Source organism: Protopterus annectens, chromosome 3.part0 (genome assembly GCF_019279795.1).
Source record: "Protopterus annectens isolate FY-2018-M chromosome 3.part0, PAN1.0, whole genome shotgun sequence".
NCBI classification, from domain to species: Eukaryota; Metazoa; Chordata; order Ceratodontiformes; family Protopteridae; genus Protopterus; species Protopterus annectens.
The window spans coordinates 1,290,761,673-1,290,788,032 of NC_056731.1; positions in this window are offsets into that span (position 1 = coordinate 1,290,761,673).

Genomic DNA, 26,360 nt, shown 5'->3' on the forward strand with positions numbered 1-26,360 from the left:
AAAACTTTATAGAAAAAGTACATACTCAAACTCATTTTTGCACTTTACCAGTTCCCATCCCCTACACCAGAAAAAATCAGTTGTGAAGGGTCAAATGGTACGTGCAGCTAGAATGATAACTACAGAAAGTGATTTTGAGAATGAATGTAAATTACTGTATGATATGTTTACACATAGAGGTTACCCTACATGGTTCCTATCAGATGTCTTCTATGAGGTAAAATTTAATAGGAAATCACATTTTGGACAATTGTAGGGTTACATTGGAAACTACTTCCAATTCTGAAGAGAGTGATATAGTTCGGGAGGAGGTACTTATTTCAGCAGGTTTTGAACAACCTATGAAAATTACAAATAAGAACTTTTCTCTTTCATTTATTTTCACCTATAGCCCTGTAGCATTAGACATCCAGAAAACAATAAGAAAATATTGGCATTACTTGTCAATTGACAAGGATTTATTTAACAAGATAGGCGAGTTCCTTATTATTACATTTAGATGGGGTTTCAATATGAAAAATTTATTAGAAACACCCCATAAAGCTAAAAAGAAGAATGCAGGTACACATAAATGTGCAGCTTGTAAATACTGTAGTTATATAGATAGTGGGAATTACTTTATAATTAGAAATGAAAGATTTCATATTTGTGATATTTATAATTTTAACACAAGATCAGTTGTGTACCTGGCTCAATGTCAACAATGTCCAGCATTTTATGTCGTTAAAACTGACCGTTGGTTAAGAGATAGAATTCATGAGCATGTATATGATATTAACGAGAAAATTGATAATGCTTTGGCAAGACATTGTAACCAAAATGCTGAACATTGTTTTAAATTCAAGATTATTTCTAAAATAGGCCAAAGTGGAGAAAATAACCATAATAATAAAAAATACATATATGACAGCTTAATTAAATTGCTGTTAGAAAGTAGTGAACTTAACTGGCAACTACAGTTAGAAGCTAGTAATGAACCAGGATTGAATGAAATGTGTTCTATAGCATGTGTGCTGAAACTTTAGAGCCTATTTATATAAATGGGTTTTTACTGATGAACTAAGCTACAGAGGTTAAAATTATATATGAATATAATATAAATAAACATAATATATTATTGCCAAATATCTGTTCTTTCTTAGTGGAAGTAAAAAAGAACCACTTGAGGATACCTTCCTTTGAAATTAAGTCTAACATTGTTTATGTATACCATTTTTTCTTTATATATATTCTTTTATGAGTAACTTCATAGAGTTAACATTTCTGCCTACCTACCTGTTATATTAAATATAAATAGTATTATAGACCTCAGTTAGACAGAAGATCTGTAGGAAGAATTTTTTAATTTAACATGTGTTGTAGGTGGTAGTAGACAAGTTAATTAGTAGTCAATATAGAAATAGTGAGTTACCTTAGAATATATTTTATTTAGGTTTACTGTTTAAACTGAACCTTGGTAGTTAGAGTATTAACTTTATAAGCAGTTAGGAACTGAAAAAAAGTTCCTAGTCTAATACTTGGGTGTCATTTACATTACTGTGGAGATCATAAATGAAAGTTTTATTAGGACATAGTTGCCAATGTACACTAATATTTTTAGGTGGTTACTACATAGTAACAACCGTATAATTAACTAGGAACTGTATAGATTATTAGTTCAATACATAGATGTCATTTATGTTTATATAGAGATCACTGAGAAGAAGCCTTAATAGTATATGGTTGCCGATCACACTAATAAGTCCTTGTTTACTAATGGCAGATTGTATTTATACATACTTCTTTGAACTTGATTCAAAATATGGACAGGGTGTTGTTTATTAGGGTAGCATATTTTATGTTAGTTCAATATACAGATGCCATTTATGTCTATATAGAGATCATCGAGAAGAAGCCTTAATAGCATATGCTTGCCGATTATACTAATAAGTCCTTGTTTACTAATGATAGATTGTATGTATGTATACATACTTCTTTGAACTTGATTTTAAATATGGACAGAGTGTTGTTTATTAGGGTTGCATATTTTATGCACCTTTGTTGACATGTTTTAAATGTTCTAAATGATTTTAATTAAGAAATTGCGCTCACTTCGAGCGAAGGTAAATGTAGCCTTAAAAAAATTTTAAATGGAGAATAATGTGACCTGATAGGTCAATTTTAGAATGAGAGGTTATTTAAACATGACTTCAATGTCGGTTTGCTGTCTGAAGAAGTCCGGATAGAATCGCGATGAAAAGCGCTTTGAAAAGTGCTTTACATTTATAGTTTTGTTTTATATGGTTGCAGTTTCCAGCTGCAACATGCAGGAGTTTTTTACTGCTTTTTATTATTTTTTTATGTGGCATAACTGGAAGTGTGAGTAAACTTGTTGGAAGCACTACTGCCGTTTGGGACTCAGTGCTTTTTGGATTTTAACCATTAGAGTTTTGTTCCCTGGTGCTAAAAGGTATATGTTTGACCTAAAAGAAATTAAAAGATTTGGGGGGACCTTCTTGCACATCGCTGAGGTTGGATAAGTCAGTTGCACTTGTCACTGTAGTCAAATGCACACTCATACAAGTTGGACATTTGCGGATTTGATCACATGCCTATCTAATTCCACATTCCTATCTGTCACTACAGTCAGACACACTCATAATCAATAGGCATTACTGGATCCAAACACCTGCCTATTTAAATTCACATTTTATAGAACCATGTGCTACCTTATCAAGTCACAGGAGAAGGCTTACTACAAATGTCAGACAGCACACATTTGAAATTATGACTTCATCATTTTGTTGTAAGGCACATGCTTGACCTGAAAGGGAGGGAACAAGTTGAAAAAACCCTATATCTGTGTAAATGTTACCTCTAAGTGAAAGTGTGCATTGCACATCTGTTGGATAAGCTGGTTCTTCTTGTTAGCATTTGCTGATACACTCATATACGTTACAATTGCTGGATTTAAACACATTATAAACTCACAAAATTCTTCACTTCAACTTTTAAAACAAAAAACACACACTGGAGCCAGAATAGGTTGAGTGCTTATTACAGAACTTCTTCAGAACAATACAATGAATTACATACATCATTTCCTTTTATACCATTATTCTCCTGACATCATTTCCTATATTACTGATCCTTAAAAGGACATACACATTTAACATATAATTACCCAAAACATTACTTTCTGTCACACTTTTCAATAATAATAAACTATAAAACAATCCCTAAAGCTTATACAGGAATCTTCTGTTATGTAACCATACATATATAATAAAAAACTTGAACAATACTAACCACTATTGCTTCTTAGTCAAAAGTTAACATAGTTTAAATAACTTTTGACAGAAATCATGTCATTAATACCCGGTGCTATATCAGATCTAAAAAAATTGCCATTTAAATTCTAATTTTTCTAAAAAAATATTAAAGGATCCCACAAATTTATCTTTATTCACTTTCTTAACTACAAAAAAGGTAAACTTTCTGAAATTTTCACAGCTTACAGAATGTTTGGCTAAAGCATTACTCACATCCTTTTTCTTTATAGCCAAAATGTGCTCTCTAACCCTATATTTTAACTTTCTAATGGTCTTACCTATATAGAAATTTTTACAATTTGAACACACAGCTAGGTATACCAGTCCTTCACTTTGACAGTCATACCTATCTTTAGCTATTAAATTATACTTCCGATGTTTGAAATGATGGCTCTGCACCCCCATCATAAATCTGCACTGACTACAGTTTGTACAAGGAAATGTTCCTAGATGGGTAATAACTCTATCTTGACCTTCCTTCTTGTGCCCCCCCTCCAAAATTTCTTTTAAATTTCTTGTCTTTTTATTAATAAAATTTGGTTTAGTTCCAATAATTCTAATCAGTTCCTCAGTGCCCAAAATAATCTTCCAATTTTCCTGAATCATCTTTTTTAATATTTGGCCCATAAGTACTCAGGCACCAGAAATGCTTATTTTAACCCATCATTCTCACCCACACTTTGATCAGAGTTCTTCTTCTGAAATCCTGCTCTCAGAATGGGTGAAAATCTATGTTCCCTGTTATTTTTAACATATTGTATAACTTCATCAACGGTTTCACTGGGATCCCCTCTATCAGTAAACAACTGTTTAAGTATGTCCAGTTCTATTGTAAGTTGATGGTCATCACTGACCATTCTACTAAGTCTAATCACATGCCCTTTGAATACATTAATTTTCATATATTTGGGATGGTAACTATCAAAGTGCAGGTAATTGTTAGTAAAAGTTTTCTTTCTATAAATGTTGTTTCCAAATACTTTGTTACCAACATCCACTTTAACTTCAACATCCAAAAATTGGACTTCTGTACCTTTACTACCTATAGTAAACTTGAGCCAAGACACTGCTTGATTAATTTGATGGAAAAACTCATCTAGCTGTTTACCACTACCAGCCCAGACAAAAACAGGTCATCAATATAACGCCTGTAATATCTAACATACTTAAATAAATCCATCTTCTCCAAAAATGTGACTTCCCACCAACACATAAGTAAATTGGCAAAAACAGGCGCTACGTGTGCCCCCATTGCTACGCCACTTGTTTGTTGGCAAACTTCTTTACCAAACATAAAAAAGTTGTTATGTAATACTATTTCCATTAGCTGGCAAGTGACAAAAATGTCCTGTTTAAACTTCCCTTTATCCAAATAAAGCCTCATGAACTCTATTCCTTCATTTTGATCTATTACAGTATACAATGAATATACATCCAATGTACACAGAAACGTTTCATCTCCTTGGAACTTAAAGAGTCAAAGTTCATCCAGAAACATCCATGAATTTTTTAGGAACCATTTACTATTTTGTACAATAGGATTAAGTATTCCATCTAAATACATGGAATTTTTTGAAGTTTTACTGAAGGGGGCAGAAACGATAGGCCTGAATGGGGGATGCTTTTCATTTTTGTGTATTTTAGGGATGCCATATAGCATCCCTAATTGTGGCTGTTCAACACACAAAAACTCAAATAGATCTATCAAAACGTATTGCTTGTATAATAAATCCAGGAAAATAATATCTAATTCTTGGAACTTTTTCCTAACAAAATCCTTGGACACTTTAAGATATTTGTCTCCATCTGCCAACATCTCCTTAATACTTCCATAGTAGTCCTTGTTATTCATAATAACAAGTCCTTGTCCCTTGTCTGCTTTTATATATCTTATGTTTCCATAAGAAACAAGCTCTTTCAAAGCCATAGTTTCATCCTTGGTCAAATTTTCTCTATACTCAACTTGTTTTTTACTGTCCTGTAAACTGTAAATATCATTCTCACAAATAGTAGATTAACCTTCCTTTTCTTTCTTAAATACCCAGTATCTTGAGTGGATAAACCATCAAACAAATATTTCAGATTTAATTTTCTTACATAAAGTTTAAAATCTAAAATAGTATCAGTAAGTCTTGCTTTTTTTGCAGGCAAAAAGGAAACACCTTTTTTAAGCACCTTAATTTCAACATCACTAAACTTTTTGTCACTTAAATATATCTTGTGTGAAGGCTAACACTCTGTTTTTGCCTTTTTTCTTGCCTCCAGTTACAAATGCTTCTTGGTTGGGAGGGGACCTGGTGGTTCCATTGGTCTGGATGATAAAAGGAACATTTTCCTCACTTTCTACACTAGAAGCACTAGTTAACTGGTCCCTATAATTATTATTGGCTTGTAGGATATTCCTACTACCTGTATCCGAAAAAGAATCAAGCCTGTATAATGAACCCAGCTTCTGAAATTCACTTCTTCCATTTTTAAAATTCAAATTATTATTTCTTTTTTTGTTAACCAAAAACGCTTCTTTTTGTTGATATGTTTGTAAGTCTCTTAATATTTTTTTCTTTTTCTTACTAACAATACTGTCAATTAATTTGTTGACTTTATTACCTAAATTATCAAACAAATATTGGTAGGAATGTACCATTGGATGTTCTCTTAATACATTATCAAGTCTGACAATATCATTTTTCAAACAATGCATCTGTTCTTGATTCCATTGTATAAGCAATTTTAAAACTTCTAAACCCATAGTATTATATAACTCTTTTAGCCTGTTAAACAAATTACTATCAAAATTGACTGCATTGGGAAATGCATACACTCTTAGGCCTAAAGGCACGATTGAAAGATTAATGCATTTGTTTAAATACTGATTTTCATAAGTCAAAGTTTTAAACCTAAGCACTTTTTTTCCAACTGGAGAAAATGATTTTTAAAGTCCGGTGCTTCTCTCTGTACCTGCCATGAGTCCATGGTTGAATTGCTGTTGTTGGTTAAGTCCTGAAATGATGTTGCCCTGTTGCCATTCAGAGTGCACAAAGACCATTACCTCTCATCCTCTCTAGCAGGTTTTGCACCTTGGAAAAACCTTCCTGTAAGGTCACAATAAGCGTGTTGGCCTCATCCAGCATGGGATACATGCTAATGCCGCAGTCTATGGTGTCATGGTAGCTACTTCGCTGCTCAGAAACACTGTATTAAATACAGAGACTGCACACTTCATAAAAAATGCAGGTAAACTGCTTAAAAGAAGAAAATATGGTAGGTGATAGTATGCTGTCAATCCTTATACCAAAGAACTGAAGTACCAGCTCTGAAAAGAGCTCTTTTAAGGAGACAGACTTAAAACTATGCTACCACTAGGTCACAGCAAAGGCCAGTAAACTGTTGTCAATCCTTTTACCAAATCATCCACCAGGGACAGTTACAAGCTCTAAAAAGAACTATTGTAAGGAGACAGGCTTACATTTACTTACTTCAAAGCAGTAACAAGGAACTCAACTTTATATCAATATAATTGTAGTAAATTCCACTTAGCTGTTCAATAATGAACTAAAGGATGTAAAGGAACTACAAAGATTCCAATATACAAAACACCAGCCACTAGTGCATAAAAACTGCACTAAAAACTCACAAAATGCTTCACTTCGACTATTAAAACAAAAAACACAAACTTGAGCCAGAATAAGTTGAGCGCTTCCGTCCCGTTTATTCCAGAACTTCTTCAGAACAATACAATGAATTACATACATCATTTCCTTTTATACCATTATTCCCCTGACATCATTTCCTACATTACTAATCCTTAAAAGGACATACACATTTAACATATAATTACCCAAAACATTACTTTCTGTCAGACTTTTCAATAATAATAAACTATAAAACAATCCCTAAAGCTTATACAGGAATCTCCTGTTATGTAACCATACATATATTATAAAAGACTTGAACAATACTAGCCAATATTGTTTTTTAGTCAAAAGTTAACATAGTTTAAATAACTTTTGACAGAAATCTTGTCATTAATACCCAGTGCTATATCAGCTCTTAAAAAAAATTGCCATTTAAGTTCTATTTTTTCTAAAAAATTATTAAAGGATCCCCTAAATTTATCTGTATTCACATGCCTATCTAAGTCCACATTCCTATCTGTCACTACAGTCAGACAGACTCATAATCATTAGGCATGGCTGGATTCAAACACCTGCCTATTTAAATTCACTTTATAGAACCATGTGCAACCTGCTCAAGCCACAGGATAAGTCATACTACAAATGTCAGACAGCACACATTTGAAAGGAGGACTTCATCATTTTGTTGTAAGGCATATGCTTGACCTGAAAGGGAGGGATCAAGTTGAAGAAACCCTATATCTGTGTAAATGTTACCTCTAAGTGAAAGTGTGCATAACACATCTGTTGGATAAGCTGGTCATTTTTGTTAGTATTCGCTGATACACTCATATAAGTTACAATTGCTGTATTTAAACACATGCCCATCTAAATCTACAATGCATATTAACTGCTGACACCAAAGAACAAGCCTTATAACAGATAATAGACACCCCATACTTTTACTTTAAATGACATGGGAGAATGTGGTCTGACATTTAGACAGGTGACATCAATGTTTTGATCACAACTCACAACATAGTGCAGCAGGAAGTCATACATCACATAATTCATATTAATTGTTGTGTTAGGGAATAAAATATATGTGTGCTTCATTAAGCTGTACCGAACAATTACATAATTGGTGACTGTCACAGATGTCAACTAGTGGACTGCCACCCATGCATTTCCGAATTACCATCTCCCGATCATTGCATATGAGTAGTGTTTATGTGTGCATTATTGACAAGTGTCTGTGATATGTGTACAGTGTGCAAGGTAATTACAAGTAATACATACAAAGCATGTACACTGCTCTCATTAGCACAACATTGTGATTGTATTTGTAGTTCTGAAAGTTTCCTGGAGTACACTTGAAAGAATTATGTGAGACAGTGGCACACTGTTTTACACATGGAATTACATGTGCCGAATTATAATGGAGACCTCACATCTGGAATGCACTAAGTCAATTAACCATATATACAAATAATATAAGCCACAGTCAGTGCAGTCAGTACTTTCAGTCTGTCACCATCGATGTCTGAAGCACACCACTGGAAAACTCATTTGGATGACCAATGGCTAAGCAGTGCATGTGTGATTATTTTTATATATATATTTTTTAATTTATTACAAGGACTGACAGTGGACTTTTCTGTTCATTGCAAAGTGTCACACAAATGAAGAGTGCATACATAGTCATTTCATTTTGCTTGCCATTTCTGGCCTTGTGTGTGAACCTTATGTTTGACATCATTCAAAGTCTATAACAGTGTTTATAGTACGTTGGTGAAAATAGTGAGCAAGCAGAGGTTAGGATAATGGTAGAGTAGTTAAGAAATAAGCAGGATAGTGGAGGGGGACTAACTTAGATAACCATCTACTACTTCACTAGGTATAATGTCATAATAAAGAAAACTTTAAATAATGCTGTTGCTGGATTTAAATACCTGCCAATCTCACTCAGCATTATCTAGACCTGAGCAATGTCTGAGAACACCAAAAAGGAAGTCACAGTCCACTTAGCATAAATCTCACAGTTGAAGAGACCATGACAAATGTATATAGCAAGGGACTATGTCTGCATCAGACTGCACAATATTAATGATAACTGAAACATCACATATGATGTATATTAAACCTTGGACTGCATTATACATAAAAAAATGACTGTCTCCTCATATTATTATCAGTATTGCACAGCAGGTCTAACCCTAGTAGCATGAGGATCACCATATGAATGCAGCCACAGGCATAAACTCAACAGATTTTCCCATAAGGTGTGAAACAGCAGTTACTGAAGGATGGGTAAGTGGTATTGCATGATGCCATGCAAATACCGAGGACAGAAATAAAGATTTTTGTTTTGTGGGCCATTATTTGACATGTGTGTGTGTGTGTGTGTGTGTGTGTGTGTGTGTGTGTGTGTGTGTGTGTGTGTGTGTGTGTGTGTGTGTGTGTTGTGAATCTATTTTGAACCTGATTAAAGGTGTGAAATGCGGCTGATATGACAATGGTGAAAATGGGGAGCAAGCAGAGGGTAGACACTGGGAGAGTTATTAAGGAATCTGCAGGATGGTTGTTGGAGAGCACCATTACTATTCACTTCATCACAAACACTGTGCTTTTAAAGATAATTAGATAGTCACATCATAAAGGGTGTATGACAACAAAATAATAAGTTTGTGTGATCAAGTGGATCAAATCAAATATGGCATACACGGTTCCCATTCAGAAGCCTGAAACATTATAAGCCTGAAAATCAAAATCCTGAAACCAAAAGCCTGAAAATTCAGAATCCTGAAAACTCAAAATCCTGAAAGCCCAAAATCCTGAAAGACCAAAATCCTGAAACTCAAAATCCTGAAAACACAAAATAGACATACTGATGTCATTGTGGCTTTGCTATTGTTAGCCCTGTGGTGTTAGGTCATGAGTTGGGGTCAGGTAAGTGTGCGGTTGGTTTTATTTTAGGGTTAGGGGCGGTTTAAGTGAGTTAGGGTTAGGGCGCAGGTTAGGCATGTATGCAATAGTGATAGATATTGGGGTTAGGGGCGGTTTAAGTGAGTTAGGGTTAGGGCGCGGGTCAGGTGAGTGTGTGATAGTGACGGACCTTAGGGTTAGGGTTAGGGTCAGGGTCAGTTGGTAGATATTAGTGTCTTTATAGTGACATATTAGCATTATTTGTGTTTTCAGGATTTTGAGTTTCAGGATTTTGGTCTTTCAGGATTTTGGGCTTTCAGGATTTTGAGTTTTCAGGATTCTGAATTTTCAGGCTTTTGGTTTCAGGATTTTGATTTTCAGGCTTATGATGTTTCAGGCTTCTGAATGGGAACCGGCATACACACAGATACGAAGTGGAGAGCTCTCTATGGGGTGTTTTGTTTTATTTTAGGACACAGGTTCTTTTTCTTATTATTTAAGAGAGAAGAATGTTGGGGAAGGTACTTAAGAATAAGATGAATAGGTATGTAGGGTAAGTTAGGTAGCAGGTGCAGATACAAAGGACGTACAAGACAGATAGGGGTGATGATGAAAACAAGAGGTTGGGAGACACTGTGATTTGGGAAAGGTAAGGGATTTTAGAGGTGCTTGTCCAGTGTGAATGCAAAGGGAATCTAGTCATCACCCTCAGAACAGTCATCACTTTTTCCTGTCACAGATACCTGGGGCAGTGATGAATAGGGGTACTGATTTGACAATTTACTGCAGAATCCTTTTCATATAGCCAGTGGGGGTACCAAGGCCCCTCCCAGTAACCTCCTCTACCAGCTCTGCCAGATCCTCTTGGGTGGCATTCTCACCACCTCCACTAGCACTAATCTGGTGGGTACCATTGCACCTGTCCCTAGAGTAGATGTGCCTGACACAGATGGTGTAGGATTTGGAGGCTCCCCTGAAAGGTTGTCTTCCAGAAGTGCTGGCTGCCTGTGCTGCCTGCAATAACACTGACAAGTTGTGTTCCAGAAGTGCTGGCTGCCTGTACTGAATGCAGTGACACTTACAGGTTGTGTTCCATAAGTGCTGGCTGTCTGTGCTGCCTGCAGTGACACTGACAGGTTGTGTTCCAGAAGTGCTGGCTGCCTATGCTGCCTGCAGTGATACTGACAGGTTGTGTTCCAGAAGTGCTGGCTGCCTATGCTGCCTGCAGTGACACTGAACAGTTGTGTTCCAGAAGTGCTGGCTGCCTGTGCTGCCTGCAGTGACACTGACAGGTTGTGTTCCAGAGGTGCTGGCTGCCTGCAGTGACACTGACAGTTTGTGTTCCAGAAGTGATGGCTGCCTGTGCTGCCTGCAGTGACACTGACAGGTTGTGTTCCAGAAGTGCTGGCTGCCTGTGCTGCCTGCAGTGACACTGACTTAGCTACCACTTGTGGAGGGATGGTAGGCAGTCTGAGCCTCTGTGGCTGATGCAGCTCCCAGTGCTGGTGGTCGTGTTGCAGCAGGAATGGTAGTCCAAATGTCATAAACACAAACACACAGATAGAGGGAGAGACAACACAGAAAAATATCATAAATGTCATATTGAAATATACCAGTCAGTGCATATTCTCACATAAAGATTTGTCACATCCACTGTTACAGTAAAGCTTAATACACTATTTGCATAATGTGTATAATATTAAGTATAACTATTACAATTTTTTATGCCTTACAAGTCATGAAATGTAGTGGCAACTAAGTAAAATGTTATAATAAATCTTAAGCATTATAGGGCAATTACTGCTGCTTGGATGTGGACCCATAGCCATCCACATCTAATAAACTACTAACTAATGCAGTGTTGCAAGAGCAGTTTCTGCGGGTATGTAGAATTTACTTAGATAGGTAAAGTATACATACTCATGTTTTACTCTGCCCAGCATTCATGGACATATTTCTAGTGAATTGATCTACAATCACTACTATTGTGAAATAGCATTCATACCTGAACCTATACTTACCCTGGGCATCTCTGAGACATTGCAGTGTCTTGTGATGTGCCCCCACTATTTCATTCCCCTGTACAGAAGCTATGCATAACTGAAAAAATAATGAGCACTTATTTGTGTTGCCAAGTCATGGTATTGTATTACCTGATTGTGGACCACTATACTTACACAACTGAGACGGCTTGTGTGTTTTAAAACATGAGTATGTATATTAGATAAGAAGATCCTGCTTTTGACTTTTTAAATTACTATTTAAATCACTATAATGGTGACAGCATTTTTCACCATGTGTGGTATGCCAGGTGCACTGATGACAGCTTCGCTAAGCTATTCAAAGTCTCAGCATTGCATAGTCACACTGTAGAAGCCTCTTTGTTGTAATGTTTAACAAGTGGTCTGACAAAAGTCATGGACTCTCACACCACCTCTGTGATCTAAATGCAGCACTACCATCTCAAACGCCTGACATGTGGTGTCCCAATTCGATCTCACGTATGCCAGTTTGTGTAAAATGATGGATGAGCAAGACAACTGTATTTGTGTAATAGAAAGAACAGGAATGGGCTAGAATGGTAGGTATTAATTATTCAATGTCCAATTGAGGTGAAAAATATAGTAGTAAGATTTGGCCATGAGTACTGACCAGTAGATATGCAGATTCTCCATAGTGACTCCAGCAAATTCTGGTTAATGTTGCTATCTCAGTTACATTTCAAATGATATATTGCTTCTAGGTATGTACCCTTGGTGGGCTGATACCATTCATAATGTGAACATTGTCATAAACAAATATGGCATTAAAATATACATGATGGTGGTCATTATTGTCCTTATGCCAGTTTTGTTAATCCACTTCACAATGCCTTTGTGGCACATAGTTAATACACATTAGTGATGCCAGAACTGAACCCATAGAAGCAACACACATAAACTGATTAACACTAATAATAATAATAATAGTTAATAACAGTCTATAATGCACAAACACACACACACACACACACACACACACACACACACACACACACACACACACACACACACACACACACACACACACATTGCCTAATCCTCAAATACCTCCAAAACACAACACAGACAGAAAGCACACTCAGCATATTAAGCCTACTTCCTCACATAGCACAAGCAATCCAAAAATCACAGATGGTGAGCCCATAAGTTAGGCACTAGATATCCTTCACACCAGGCTGGACAAGGAAAAAGTCACAGCCAGCTGTCTGTCAGGTGCCAGGATCTGCCACATCACACACAAACACACACACACACACACACACACACACACACACACACACACACACACACACACACACACACACACACACACACACACACACACACACACACACACACACACACACACACACAGTCTCTCAACAACAGTCACTATTATGACTCCATCATAGTCCATGTTGGTGTGAATGACTTAAGATGTACCTCACTGGATTATATGAAGAGAGACATGACTGAGCTCTTTGATTATATATCTCAGACAAGTACATCTCTAGCTTTAAGCAGCATTTTACCTTTGCCTAGGATGAATCCTCAATACAAACATAAAATGATTGATTTCAACAATTGGCTTAGTTTCTGGTGTCATTCAAAAGGTATCCAGTATTTGTCAACCTGGGATGACATGGGCAACAGACCTCGTTGCTTTGCCAGAGATGGTCTTCATCTGACACCCCTGGAATTTCGACTACTGGCTAAGGCAATTGCCACCCCCATAGTGCTTTTTTTTAGGCAATGTCACAAGAACAAAATTTCTGACATAAAAATACCCTCTAAAAACAACTTCAGGGTTATGTTGCTAAATGATAGGAGTCTAAACCAGAAACTGCACTCACTTGAAGTTGTCCTCATCTTGGAAGATGCTGACATTTGTGCAGTCACTGAGACCTAGTTTAAGGCTGCAAACAGCACCCAAGCTATATCAGGTTACATTTCCTTCGACATATTCAGACCACAAACTGAAGGAGTGAGAACTAAAAGAGGTGGTGTATTAATATTCATTAAAGATAAATACACCTCTAGATTGGGTAAACAGCAGTATTCCCTTGAATTACTTCAGGTGCAGTTGACTGTAGGTAAGACTCCTCTTCGGGTCATTGACAGCTATAGGACCCCTTCCATGAATCAGGCTATCCACTCAGCTTACTTGGATCTATTTGAGTCAATCAAGATTCAACCAAACACCCTGGTTTTGGGTGACTTTAATTACTCACCCATTGACTGGATAAATTATACGTGTTCTAACTCACTTGCTCAAAGGTTTCTGGATTTCATTAACTCCAATGCTATGGGCCAGCAGCTTGACACACCCACAAGGGGCTCAAACCTCTTGGATCTGGTGCACAACAATATGGGTGACCACTGCATTACCCCCAGTGTGTGGCCATCCCTAGTGAGATCTGACTACAAATCAGTCTTGCTAGAGGTAACTACAACATAACCCACCCACCCCTTAGCAACAACTAGTTTAAAAACTTCTCCAAGGACAATTAAAACCTCTTACATGACAGCATAAATAACTTTATAGCCATTCTCCCCACTGATGAAAGAGACACCTATGCTGAGTTATATAGCAATTCTTTATACAATCACCTGTACAGTTGTCTTGACTCTGCCATACCTGATAGAACCAAGGCAAAATGTTCAAGGAAAACAAACCTGCCAGGTGGATAATTGCCATTAATAGGCTATATAATAGGAGAAAGAAATTGCTGTCTAAGACTAGGAAGATATGGTCTCAAAACTGGAAGCACTCCCTCCTCGACTTAAACAAGCAACTATGACTGTTAATGAAGGGATCCAAAGCTAACTACGAATCCAAATTAGCTTCCCTAACTAAAGGATAACCACAAGGCATTCTTTAGTTACCTCCGTAACTTCAAGGGTAAGGCTCAGATTTTACTGAACTCGTACTTAATGGTACTACATATACAGAACCTGTGGATATAGAAAACCTGCTGGCTGTCAGGTTCAGTGAAAACTTCACTCCTCTGTCCCCACCACATATAGCCCAATGCATCCCTAATGCCTGCCTCCCACCTAGTATCTCCGAGGAGCAGGTCTTAAACACCCTCTTCAAGGCCAAAAACACAGCCTCTATGGGACCAGACAGCATCCCATGGTGTGTTTTACATGGATTAAAACAGGAATTAACATCACCGTTGGGTATACTTTTTAATCACAGTCTAAGCACTGGCTTCATCCCAGCTGAATGGAAAACAGCTACTATCATCCCTTTGCACAGAGGGGGTGCTTCCACGGACCCTGGGAACTATAGACCCATTAGCCTGACCAGCCTTATCTGCAAGGCGTTAGAACAAATCAACATGGACCTTATTAACAAAGATATAGGAAATCACCAAGTGTTTCACCCCACCCAGTTTGGCTTTGATAAGGGGAGATCATGCCTGTTAAACTTGGTAGACTTCTTTGATACTGTCACCAAAGCCCTAGATGAGGGCAAATCTGTGCAAATGGCCTACCTAGACTTAGCCAAGGTCTTTGACACAATCCCGCACTCAGAGATCATTGATAAACTCAATCAGCTGTGTATTGACCCATATATTGCCAGGTGGGTTGCAAACTGGCTCACTGATAGAAATCATAAGGTCAAAATCAGGTACTCCACCTCCTCAGGCAGACCATAACCAGTGATATTTCGCAGGAATCAGTCCTGGGACCTCTACTGCTTGGGATCTACTTCTCCAAAGTACAGGCTAAAACTGAAGGAGTGTGGCTGACAAAGTTTGCTGATGACTGCAAACTGGAAGCAGTCATTGAAACCCCTAGCAATGTCAACATCCTGCAAGATGGTCTTACACAGACTAATGACTGGTGCCAAAGTTATGGTCTTGAACTTAATGCAACAAAGTGCATTATCATCCCCTTTGGCAAGAGTAATATTCCTGCAAACTACCAATTCAATAGCAATACCCTAAGCATACAGTCAGCGGTGAGAGATCTGGGCACACAGGTTGACAGCAACCTTAACTTCGATCACTATATCTTCACAGTGATAAGAAGGGCATTTTATATAGCTCATCTCATAAGTGAGAGCATAGCCTCCAGAAAAAAAAGAGGTTGTAATCCTCTGTACTCTTCCCTCATCAGGCCAATAATAGAGTACAACTTTCTGTTTGGTATGTTGCTTTCCAAACACCTGCAGCAACTGGAAATACCACAAAGGTTCCTTACAAAGAAAATTCAGGGTCTTTAAGATCTGTCATATGCAGACAGACTGAAACCATTGTCACATTACTCTGTGTTATACAGACTGCTCAGAGGTGACCTGCGCTTTGCATATAGAGCTATCACTGACCCAGCTTTAATGGAAATGCTGCACATTCACAAGTCAAATGGTACACGGCTCACTCACTCAAAGGACTTTAACCTGGTATGTGACATCACCAGAACTTGCTGGAGAGACAGATTTGTCTCACAGAGGTTGCATCATCTTTGGAAAAAGCTTCCTATTCATGTTAAACAAGGCTCCTCTTTGGCCCTATTTAAGCCTAATTTGGACGATTGGATGGGTAACTAGAAATTCATTCCAGGGGTTCCACCTGTGTCTGTCTTGGACAGGGGCAATAGGTGTCTGCTTGAACCAGACACCCTTAGTAACATGGGTTGAACTTGGCTAGGCTTATAAGGGTCCTGGAGCCATTAGCCTAGTAACCTCTTATGGTACTATGATCAACCCAGCCATTCTTGTGTTAGCTATAAAGATATAGGAACTCTCCAAGTGTTTCACCCCACCCAGTTTGGCTTTGATAAAGGGAGATCATGCCTGTTAAACTTGGTGGACTTCTGACACTATCACTAAAGCTCTAGATGAGGGCAAATCTATGCATATGGCCTACCTAAACTTAGTCAAGGCCTTTGACACAATGCCCCACTCAGGCATCATTGATACACTCAATCAGCTGTGTATCAACCCATATATTGCCAGGTGGGTTGCAAACCGGCTCACTGATAGAAATCATAAGGTCAAAATCAGGGACTCCGCCTCCTCAGGCAGACCGTAGCCAGTGATATTTCACAGGAATCATTTCTGGGACCCCTACTGTTTGGGATCTACTTCTCCAAAGTACAGGCTAAAACTGAAGGAGTGTGGCTGACAAAGTTTGCTGATGGCTGCAAACTGGAAGCAATCATTGAAACCCTAGTGATGTCAACATCCTGCAAGATGGTCTTACGCAGACTAATGACTGGTGCCAAAGTGATGGTCTTAAACTTAATGCAACAAAATGTGTTATCATGCCATTTGGCAAGGGTGATATTCCTGCAAACTAAAAACCACAATGAAATGAGCCAAAAACCACTATGAAATGAGCCCAAAACCACCAACCAAATAACCAAAAGAAGGTTGAAGAAATTCAAGTAATCACTAGCCAGGAACATCTTTATTACAAATATCCTTAACGCTGACCTTGTACAGAGCGTTTTCGTCCAAGTACCACCCAGACTTCTTCAGAAACAAAACAGTGAATACAAACACGTGTTACACATTTATACCCTATAATTAATTAACCATTACATCAATTAAAATTTAAAATCACATAGTAATTAACAAATGCTGCCATAATATGGGGGAATGAAAATACATAAAATCCAATAAAAAAGTAATATTTTACTTCACAACATTGTTGAAAATTAAAAAATATGTATTTAAAAATAATAAATATTTAATAAATTTCCTAAAATATATGTACCATCAAATTGTATAATATTACTATAAAATGATGCAGATACTTAAAATGATGAATGTAATTTAAAAACCACAAACAATAATGGATGCACTTCAATATTTTATAATTTAGCTGATTTCAATTTACGAAGAGGTGAGATAGAAATAAAATCATTTAACCCTGGGGTTCTATTGGCTTCCACCTTAATTTGCCAGAGGGTCTCCCTATGCTCTAATTTAGTTTCCCAGGGACCCCCCCCCCAATGTCCTTAGGAACCATTTTAATCACAAAACATTACTGCATACCAATGTATGTCTATAAAGTGCATTAACTTTGTTTTTCTTTCTAACGTCATTGAAATGTTCGTAAATTCTACATTTTAAATGTTGCTCCATTTTACCCATGTAAAATCTTTGAGAAATCTTTTATGGTGGTTTCCCTAATGGGGGGTGGGGGCGGGATGTGGATGTTTAGGTGATTAGCTTGTGGTTGGATCTGACCAACGAGGAATTGACCTCTGGTGTGGAACCCTTGTTGGTTGCCCATGTTGGTAATGACCAGGTCTAGGATATTTCTGCCCCTGGTGGGGGTGTGGATAAGCTGATCCAAGGCATTGGAATTTATGAATTCCAGAAAACATTGAGCAAAAGAGTTGGTACAAGTAGTTTTCTCAGTTAATGATGGGGTAGTTGAAATTGCCCATTATCAGGGTGTTTGGTTGAACCCTAATATTTTCCAGTGTATCAAGAAATGAGGAGTGGGAATCCTGGGGCATGGTGGGGGATCTGTAGCAAGTTACAATTTCAATTGCGGTCTTGCCCAGAGTTAGTTGCACTTGGATAATCTCAGACGCATTATGCTGAGCAACTAGTCTGGAGGTGTGGCTATTCTTAATGAATATGGACATGCCTCCACCTTTAGTGTTTTGGTCCAGGTTAGGTGGCCGAAAGATGTGGTATGAGTTACAGCCTGGTAATGTAGGGGTGCTCTCTGGAGCCTTGAACCAGGTCTCTGTCGCTGCACAGATGTCGATGTTCTCCATTTTATGGAGTGCCTCAAGTGAATGCATTTTGAGGTTTAGACTTCTAGCATTGAGTAGCATTACCCTCAGATTTTACTTGCTTGTACCTGTTAAGGTGGTGAATTTGTCATTTGAACCTTGCCTAAAAAAAGGCACTATAGGGGTGGCAAGAGCCTTAGCCAGTATCCGGAATCCCAAGGGTGACAGGTGTAGGCCATCTCTGGCAAAGCATTGTGGTCTGTCAGTCATGTCATCCCAGGCAGACAGATACTGGATCCCCTTAGAATGACACCAAAAGCTTAGCCAGTTGTTGAAGTCAATCATTTTGTCCTTGTACTGTGGTATCATTCTGGGTGATGGCAGGATGCTACTCAGCTCCTCCATGTCTCTTTTCATGTAGTCCAGGGAGGTACATCTCAGGCCATTCACACCAACATGGGCAATGACAGAGTCATATTTGTACTTGCTGTGGAGTGACCAGAGTGTGTGCATTATATGGCAGATCCTGTCACCTGACAGACAGCTGACAGTAACTTTCTTCTTGTTTAGCCTGGTGAATGGAACATCAGTGTGCCTGACTATAGAGTCACCTATGACTAGAGTGTTGGGTACGTTGTTATGCCTTATGAGCTGTGGTTGAGTGGCACACTGAGTGTGTGGGCTATGTGTCATTTGAGAGTGTTGGGGGGAGGAGGTTGCTTGTGTTTCTGCTTTGGCAGTCTCTGTTGCTTGGGCAGATTTTTATTGAGAGCCTTCGTGAATGCAGATGTGTGTTTTGTGTTGCTATGTGTGTGTTTTGGTGGTGCAGATTTTGAGGGACTATGTGAAGAGTGTGGTGTGGTGCAAGTGTTTAACTTCTCCTCTTGACTGTCTAGTCTAGTCTTGGGTGAAGAGAGCTTTGCTTTCAGTTTGGCTATATAAGTGCATCTCTCACAGGTTGTAGTGTTGGGTGGTAGGAGGAGAGGGTTGTCTGTGTACATGAAGCAATTGCTGCATTGCCCCAAGATGCCCAAATTCATCAGGTAGACAAGAGAAAACAGCAGGAGCCGACCCATAGACATGCCTGGATAGGTGCTTATTTATTAAGTACTAAAAACTGTTTTCCTCTAGACAAGTGAGGAATGTTGAGTGCTGTAGAAATTTGTAGCTTATTTAGTGCTTACAATGAGTTCTGAACAAGTTCTGAGCTTAAAGAGACAGATTTTAGTGCTAAAACTAAAAAATTTGAAGAGCAGACTTTATGGCGCCGGGAATAGTTTAACCCTAGCTAAATGGCAATGCATAAAGAAAGCACACTGTCGACCTTCATTCTGGCATAGTACAATTTTTGTGAATGTGATCCTTGCAGAAGTGAGGATGGTCAAGCATGGAAGGTTACAATCAACTGTCTGCAATGGAAGAGTTTCTTATTTCAGTTCTTGTGCAGTACTTTCTTGTTTTACCAGTACATTGTGAATATATTACATTTTCCCATGAGTATAGATCATAAGTTCATAAGTTCATAGGGTGTACTAGGCTAATGGCCCTGGAGCCTTTACAAGCCTAGCCCATAGTATTACCTTGGCATCGTGCCACCCGACCTTAGTTCCCAGTGCCTCCGTCGAGTAAAGCCATTGGAGTCATCCCTGGGGTGAATTTTCTATTTCCCATCCACTCATCAAAATTTCTCTTGAAGAGGGCCGGTGAGGTGCTCTGCTTGACATGTATGGGAAGTCTGTTCCATAGCATGGGCATTCTCTGGGTTATGAACCTGTCCCTCCAGCATGTTCTGTTGACTGTGGTAATGAGGTTGATGTCTCTGGAGAGTGGGGTGCAGAGGGCTTGGGATTTCTTTAGATGTAGCATTTCTAGCAGATCTGGGTCAGACATGGCTTTGTAAGTCAAGCAGGGATCGTCTCTAAGTAGGCGATATGAGACAGAGAATAGTTGGTGTTTTTTTAATCTGTCCATATAGGACAAATGTTTAAGGACTAGGATCCACTTTGTGAGGTACTTTTGCGGCCTCTCCAGTTGTTGCAGGTGTTTAGTGAGGTACATGCCAATTGGTGTATTGTACTCAATGACTGGCCTAATGAGGGAAGAGTAGAGGGAGACAATGACCTCTTTCTTCCTGGATGAAAAACCCTTAGCAATGAGATGTGCCACATTGAAGGATTTTCTGATCACAGTGGCAATGTGGTGGTCAAAGGAGAAGTTGCTGTCAACCTGTCTTTCTAAGTAGTATGTATGCTATGAGTTACAGCCACTTTGTCACCACAGTTACCTCATCTTAGAAAATGTTAATCAAATTTTGTATCAAGGTGCTCTCTTAACTTAATAAATATAAATTAAACCTTCTCATAAAGCGTTTTCTCTCTAATACACTATGTGTACTTCTCATTAGCAGGAGTGCTAAACAAGTTGTGCAGAACTGCTAATGAGTCATACTTGCAAGGCATTACCTAGTAAAAGGTCGTAATACTCATTTTTGTGCTGTCCAGGTGTGTGTACATCATTGTGTAAGAGCATGTTTACCTGCCCAGCACATTCAGAAGGTGGAGTGATTCAGGAATGTTAGTGGGCTGAGACCTAATTAATATATACTCAGTCTGCAAAATGTCACTAATCCACATGATAATCCACATGATATTAGCAAAGCCTGGAACTTTGGAACTTTCCTCCAGCTAATGAAGACCATTTGGTTTCCCAAGAGTTGCCAAACAAAACTCTTATTTGCAATCACTGCTGTCGAACCTAACAAAGTTATATTTTTGAAATGAACAGACAAAACTTTTGTTATAGCAGTTATCCTTTACTTGTATTTCATGGTGTTCAGAAAAGGCCCTTATGGTGTTCAGACATATCGGACTTGTAGCAGCTTATGTGGGTCGATACTGTTACATTAAGCAATTGTTTCTCTATTTATGCTTTATCTGCCTAGTAGTTGTACATAAATATTCTCCTATGTACATGAAATCAGTTTATCCATTTGTGGTAGTCATATGTTCTAGACTTTGTGATATTGAGCATATGGGGATTTTACATGGACTGCATTGATGTTTTCAGAACTGTTTGATACTGTTACAAACAATGCCTGCAGAATGAATATTTGCATCACAGGAGTAGAACACCCTATAAGAGCACTCCCCGCCCCCTGGATATTGTTTGGGCTGATATATATTTTTTCTCTCACATCAGGGATACAGCTCCTAACTCAACATAAACAATGGGAATGCTCATGGAAACCTCCATTCTCAGATAATGAAAATCAAGGTCATAGGGCGTGCCTTCCTTCTCTGAGGAGCATGTCTCTTACATCCTCATTCAGCTGGCAAACCCTTCCATGACCATATCTGACAGCAGGTGGTTAATGATGCAAATGCTGTGAGTGGCCAAGGCTGTGACTTCAACAGTGCAAGGCACAGAGCCACTGATATGATTAAAAAGGCTTACTGACAGAGCAAAGGATATGACACAGGAGTGAAGAGCTAATGGGGGTGGGCCTTCTACAAGACCACCACTCACTGAGATGAGGAATTCCTGCTAACTGTAAGGGATCTAGGCAGCTCCAAAAACATCAACTGTGCAGTGATAGATGTTGGGCAGAGGTGGTGGACAACCAGAGTATCGCCACTGGTGCTACTCCAGGTACGCCATTCAAATATAAAATAAATTATTTATTTTACAATTTCTACTATGTTGTCCTTAGCTGTATGTTTATAATATACTAGTCTGCTGAAATGTATGTGTCTAGGAACATCTGGAATTAAGGTACAATGACTCCATGCTTATTGTATGGGCATACACATTGTATTAGTTGTATCTGTGAATGATAACTATTATGTTGTAATACTTACTGTATTTCTTTTATTTTTCTGTTCTCTTAGTGCATTCACAAATGAGGCGGTCACCAGCATTTTGAACTTCATTTCACCTAATGTTAGAGGACTGGTAGCCTATATGGTCATTGGTATATTCAGTTACTAGCCCTTGTTTTTCAGTTTGTCACATTGAGTAATGCTGTTTGCTGAACTGCAAACCCCTTGCTTGATGTTGCTTGTGACACACATGAGCTGAAAACTCTGAGCAGGCATTCGTGCACCCCAGCCTTAAGCTCAGTATTGTATCAAACATTGAAATATGTTCTCCAGTGATAGTTGAAATGCTTTCTGCAAACTGTCTCAAAATTTCTATAGAGATGGACTTGTCACTAATATGTGTTTAAGGTTCTCTTTGGAAAGGTACATCTGTGGCATAATGTCAGGATTGAAGGATACATTTTAATGACCTCCTCAAGTGTGTGATGAATGTCTGTGTGTCATCCCCAAGAAAAAAAAGTCTACCATCTCATAAATGCTGCTACAGAAGGGATTTAACTGACCTTTAATATTTACCACTCTTTATCATGTATATCTAATCAATCTGTCTATACACAGACACTTATATGTATGTAGATACATATATGTATTTCTTTATGTCTGGACAGGTTTCACTCAAAACAGGATGGACTTGACACAAGTTCCAAATGATAGTATTTCTTATTTTACATTTTGTTGCTGAGCATAAAATATTCAATCCCTTAATTGCTTTAGAGCCCTTTGTACTCTTTAATTGTCTGTATACCAGTATACATTGCTCTTAACAGGAAAGGATCATCCAGTTCCTGAAGCATACTAAGAATGCCTACACTCGAGCTGATTCTGGTCATTCAGATTACTACCAGACCATCTAGCAAAGTTCTTATATTCTGTGATGGGCACACATTCAGCTGAGTACTTAACAAGGCACAATACAGTCCAAAAAACATTTAACACCCGGCAACATACTGACATCTTAAGTAACTTCTATGAACTTAACCTATGGATGAAACTTACAGTCTTCTTTTCTAACTCTAATATTCATACAGTTTCTCACAAACTCATGCTGTATGGCTAAGCTTTATGAATATACCCACAACATTTATATAATCAACCTGACATTCAGTATGTACAAAACAAAATGAATTCAAGATGACAACCCAGCTGATGAATGTGTCTTCCCTAGTTTAGGTGTCAATAAGCTCAACTAAATATTTTAAGCATACTATCCCATTTAGTAAGTGACAGCATATGATAGTGAATAAACTCTATATACAACAAACAGCACACTTAGCCTCTTCCCAGCCATTACCCATGGAAACTTTGATGCAGTAAACAGTATATATATATATATATATATATATATATATATATATATATATATATATATATATAGCTTACATTTCATACCCTGCCTCCCATCTTACATTCTCATATCTTGTCTCCACATCTACCCCCTTCAAATCTCCCACAGTCAAGTGTTCAAGGCAATACCCTACGCCAAGAATGTTGCTTCTATGGGGTCAACTAACATAACAGGCTGACTATTGACCTCCTGAAACAGGACATATCAGATGCCCTGCAAAAGTTATTCAATGTCAGCCTCCAAGCAGGCTTTGTGTCAAATGAATGGAAGATAGCAACTGTCAAACCAGTTATGCAGAGATTGGGGATCAATGGACCTGATAAATTATAGACTCATAAGTCTGACCAGCCTCATCTGTATAGCTATGGAAATTACTATGTAATTAAAAAATAAGGAAATGGATAACATACAAAATCATGACCAAAGCCATTTTCTATTTTTTTGAAGACAGATATTGCATACTTAACATATTTGACTTCTTCAAGAAGGTTACTGAAGTAATGGATGAGGACAAATCAGTACACATAGGTTCATAGATGTTTACTAGACTAATGGTCCTAGAGCCTTTACAATTCTAGCCATATTTATTCCAAGTTGCCCCTTGTTGGTGGTTAGGTGAGTGAAGTTCGCAGAGGTAAGGGTCTAAGGCAGTCAATACCAATTTCCCCTGGCCAGGAGGGACATAGGCACCACCCCAGGAGTGAATTTGTGGTCACCCATCAATTAACCTAGGTTGCATTTAAAGAGGGTCAGGAAGGTGCTCAGGGCGGTGCTCTATTTCACGTAAATAGGAAGCTTGTTCCAGAGAAGTGGCAGCCTCTGGGAGATATATCTCTCTCTCCAGCATGATGTATTGATATCAGAGGCTAGGTTATGATCCCTGGAGTGAATAACTCTTATGCAGTTTGATTTACGAATGTGTAACATTTCCATCAGCACCAGGTCAGAGACTGCTCTGTAAGCCAGGCACAGGTTCACCCCTTAGCAACCTGTAGGAGACAGACTACAATGACAGGACGTTCAGTCTTTCCATGTAAGACATGTTTTGTATACCCTGTAATTTCTTGGTGAGAAACCTCTGTGGTCTCTCCAGTTGTTACAGGTGTCTGGTGATGTACATGCAAAAGGGAGCATTATACTCAATTTTTGGCCTGATGAGGGCTGACTGTAATGGAATTATAACATCCTTAGATTTAGATGTGATGCTTTTACTTATAAGATGTGCCACATAGAAGGATTTCCTTATTACTGTGGATATGTGGAGGCCAATTCAGATTGCTATTAACTTGAGTACCCAGATCATGTACCACTGGGTCTGCATTTAGGGGATGCTGTCTATAATGTAATTAGCAGGGATGTCATCTTTCCCAAAGAGAACAATAATGCATTTTTTTTTGCATTCAGCTTTAATCTGTGGCTTTGGCACCAGTCATTTGTCTGTATTTAACCCTGTCTGCAGTATATTAACATTGTTGGGGGGCTTGGTGTTTGTCCCAGTTTGCAATTATCAGTGAAATTAGTTAGCCACAGTTTGCCTGGACTTCTGAGGAACAAATTCTGGACAGTAAGGGGCCCAGCACAGAACCCTGTGGTATGACACTGGTGACTGGCCTTTTGCTAGAAGTGAAGTCACACATTTTGACATGTATGTGTCCTGTAAGTGACCTACCCATCCGGTAATAAATCCCAACTAGAAGAGTTTTTATATAATACCTGAGTGGGAGTTTGTGTTAAATGCCTTGGCTAGGTCAGTATATACTGTCTTTTCCTTGTCCAGGGCTTTGGTGGCTTTCTTGATGAAGTCAACCATGTTTGACAGGCATGATCCACCTTTAATGAATCCGAACTGGCTTGGGTCCAGAGTTTGGAGATTACCTATGTCTTTGTTAATAAGATCTCTGCTGTTTTTAATTTCCCCAAGTTTTTTGGGTTTCTAATACCATGATGGGAATGCACCCCATTCTTAAGTCAAAGTATGATTAAAGTTTATGAAATTAGTATTGTTTCACTATTTGATATCAGCCAAAAGTGCTCTTCGCAGCACCCGCAATGTGCCCGGTAATGACTCCTTCTGCAATTCGTATGATGTTACATGAATTGGTTTGTTTGTTTGTGTCTTTCAGCTTTTCCCGGTTAGGGGTCGCCACAGCGGAACTCCGGTCCGCTAATGATTGGCAGTAGATTTTTACGTACTGGCTTGCCAGGCCTAATGCACAACCTTCAGTGAAGGAATGCCCATTCACACATGTCGCCACACAGAAGATGCTCTAACTGAGAATCGAACAGGCAACATCTAACTGTGAGCACATGAATTGGTAAAATATCTAAATACGATTTTAAATTCTTTTTTATAAGACCAATTGCTCCTACTGCTATTGGAACTGTCTGGGTATCTTTCTTCCACATGGCTCTCACTTCTGCCTGCAGATCAAGGTATTTTATGACTTTGTGTCTCTCTCTACGCAAGACACTGTAGTCACTGGGTGTGGTGATTTCAATGATCAATGCTACTTTTGCCTTCTTTTCTTGGACCGCTATATTTGATTTTCTAGCATCTGTCT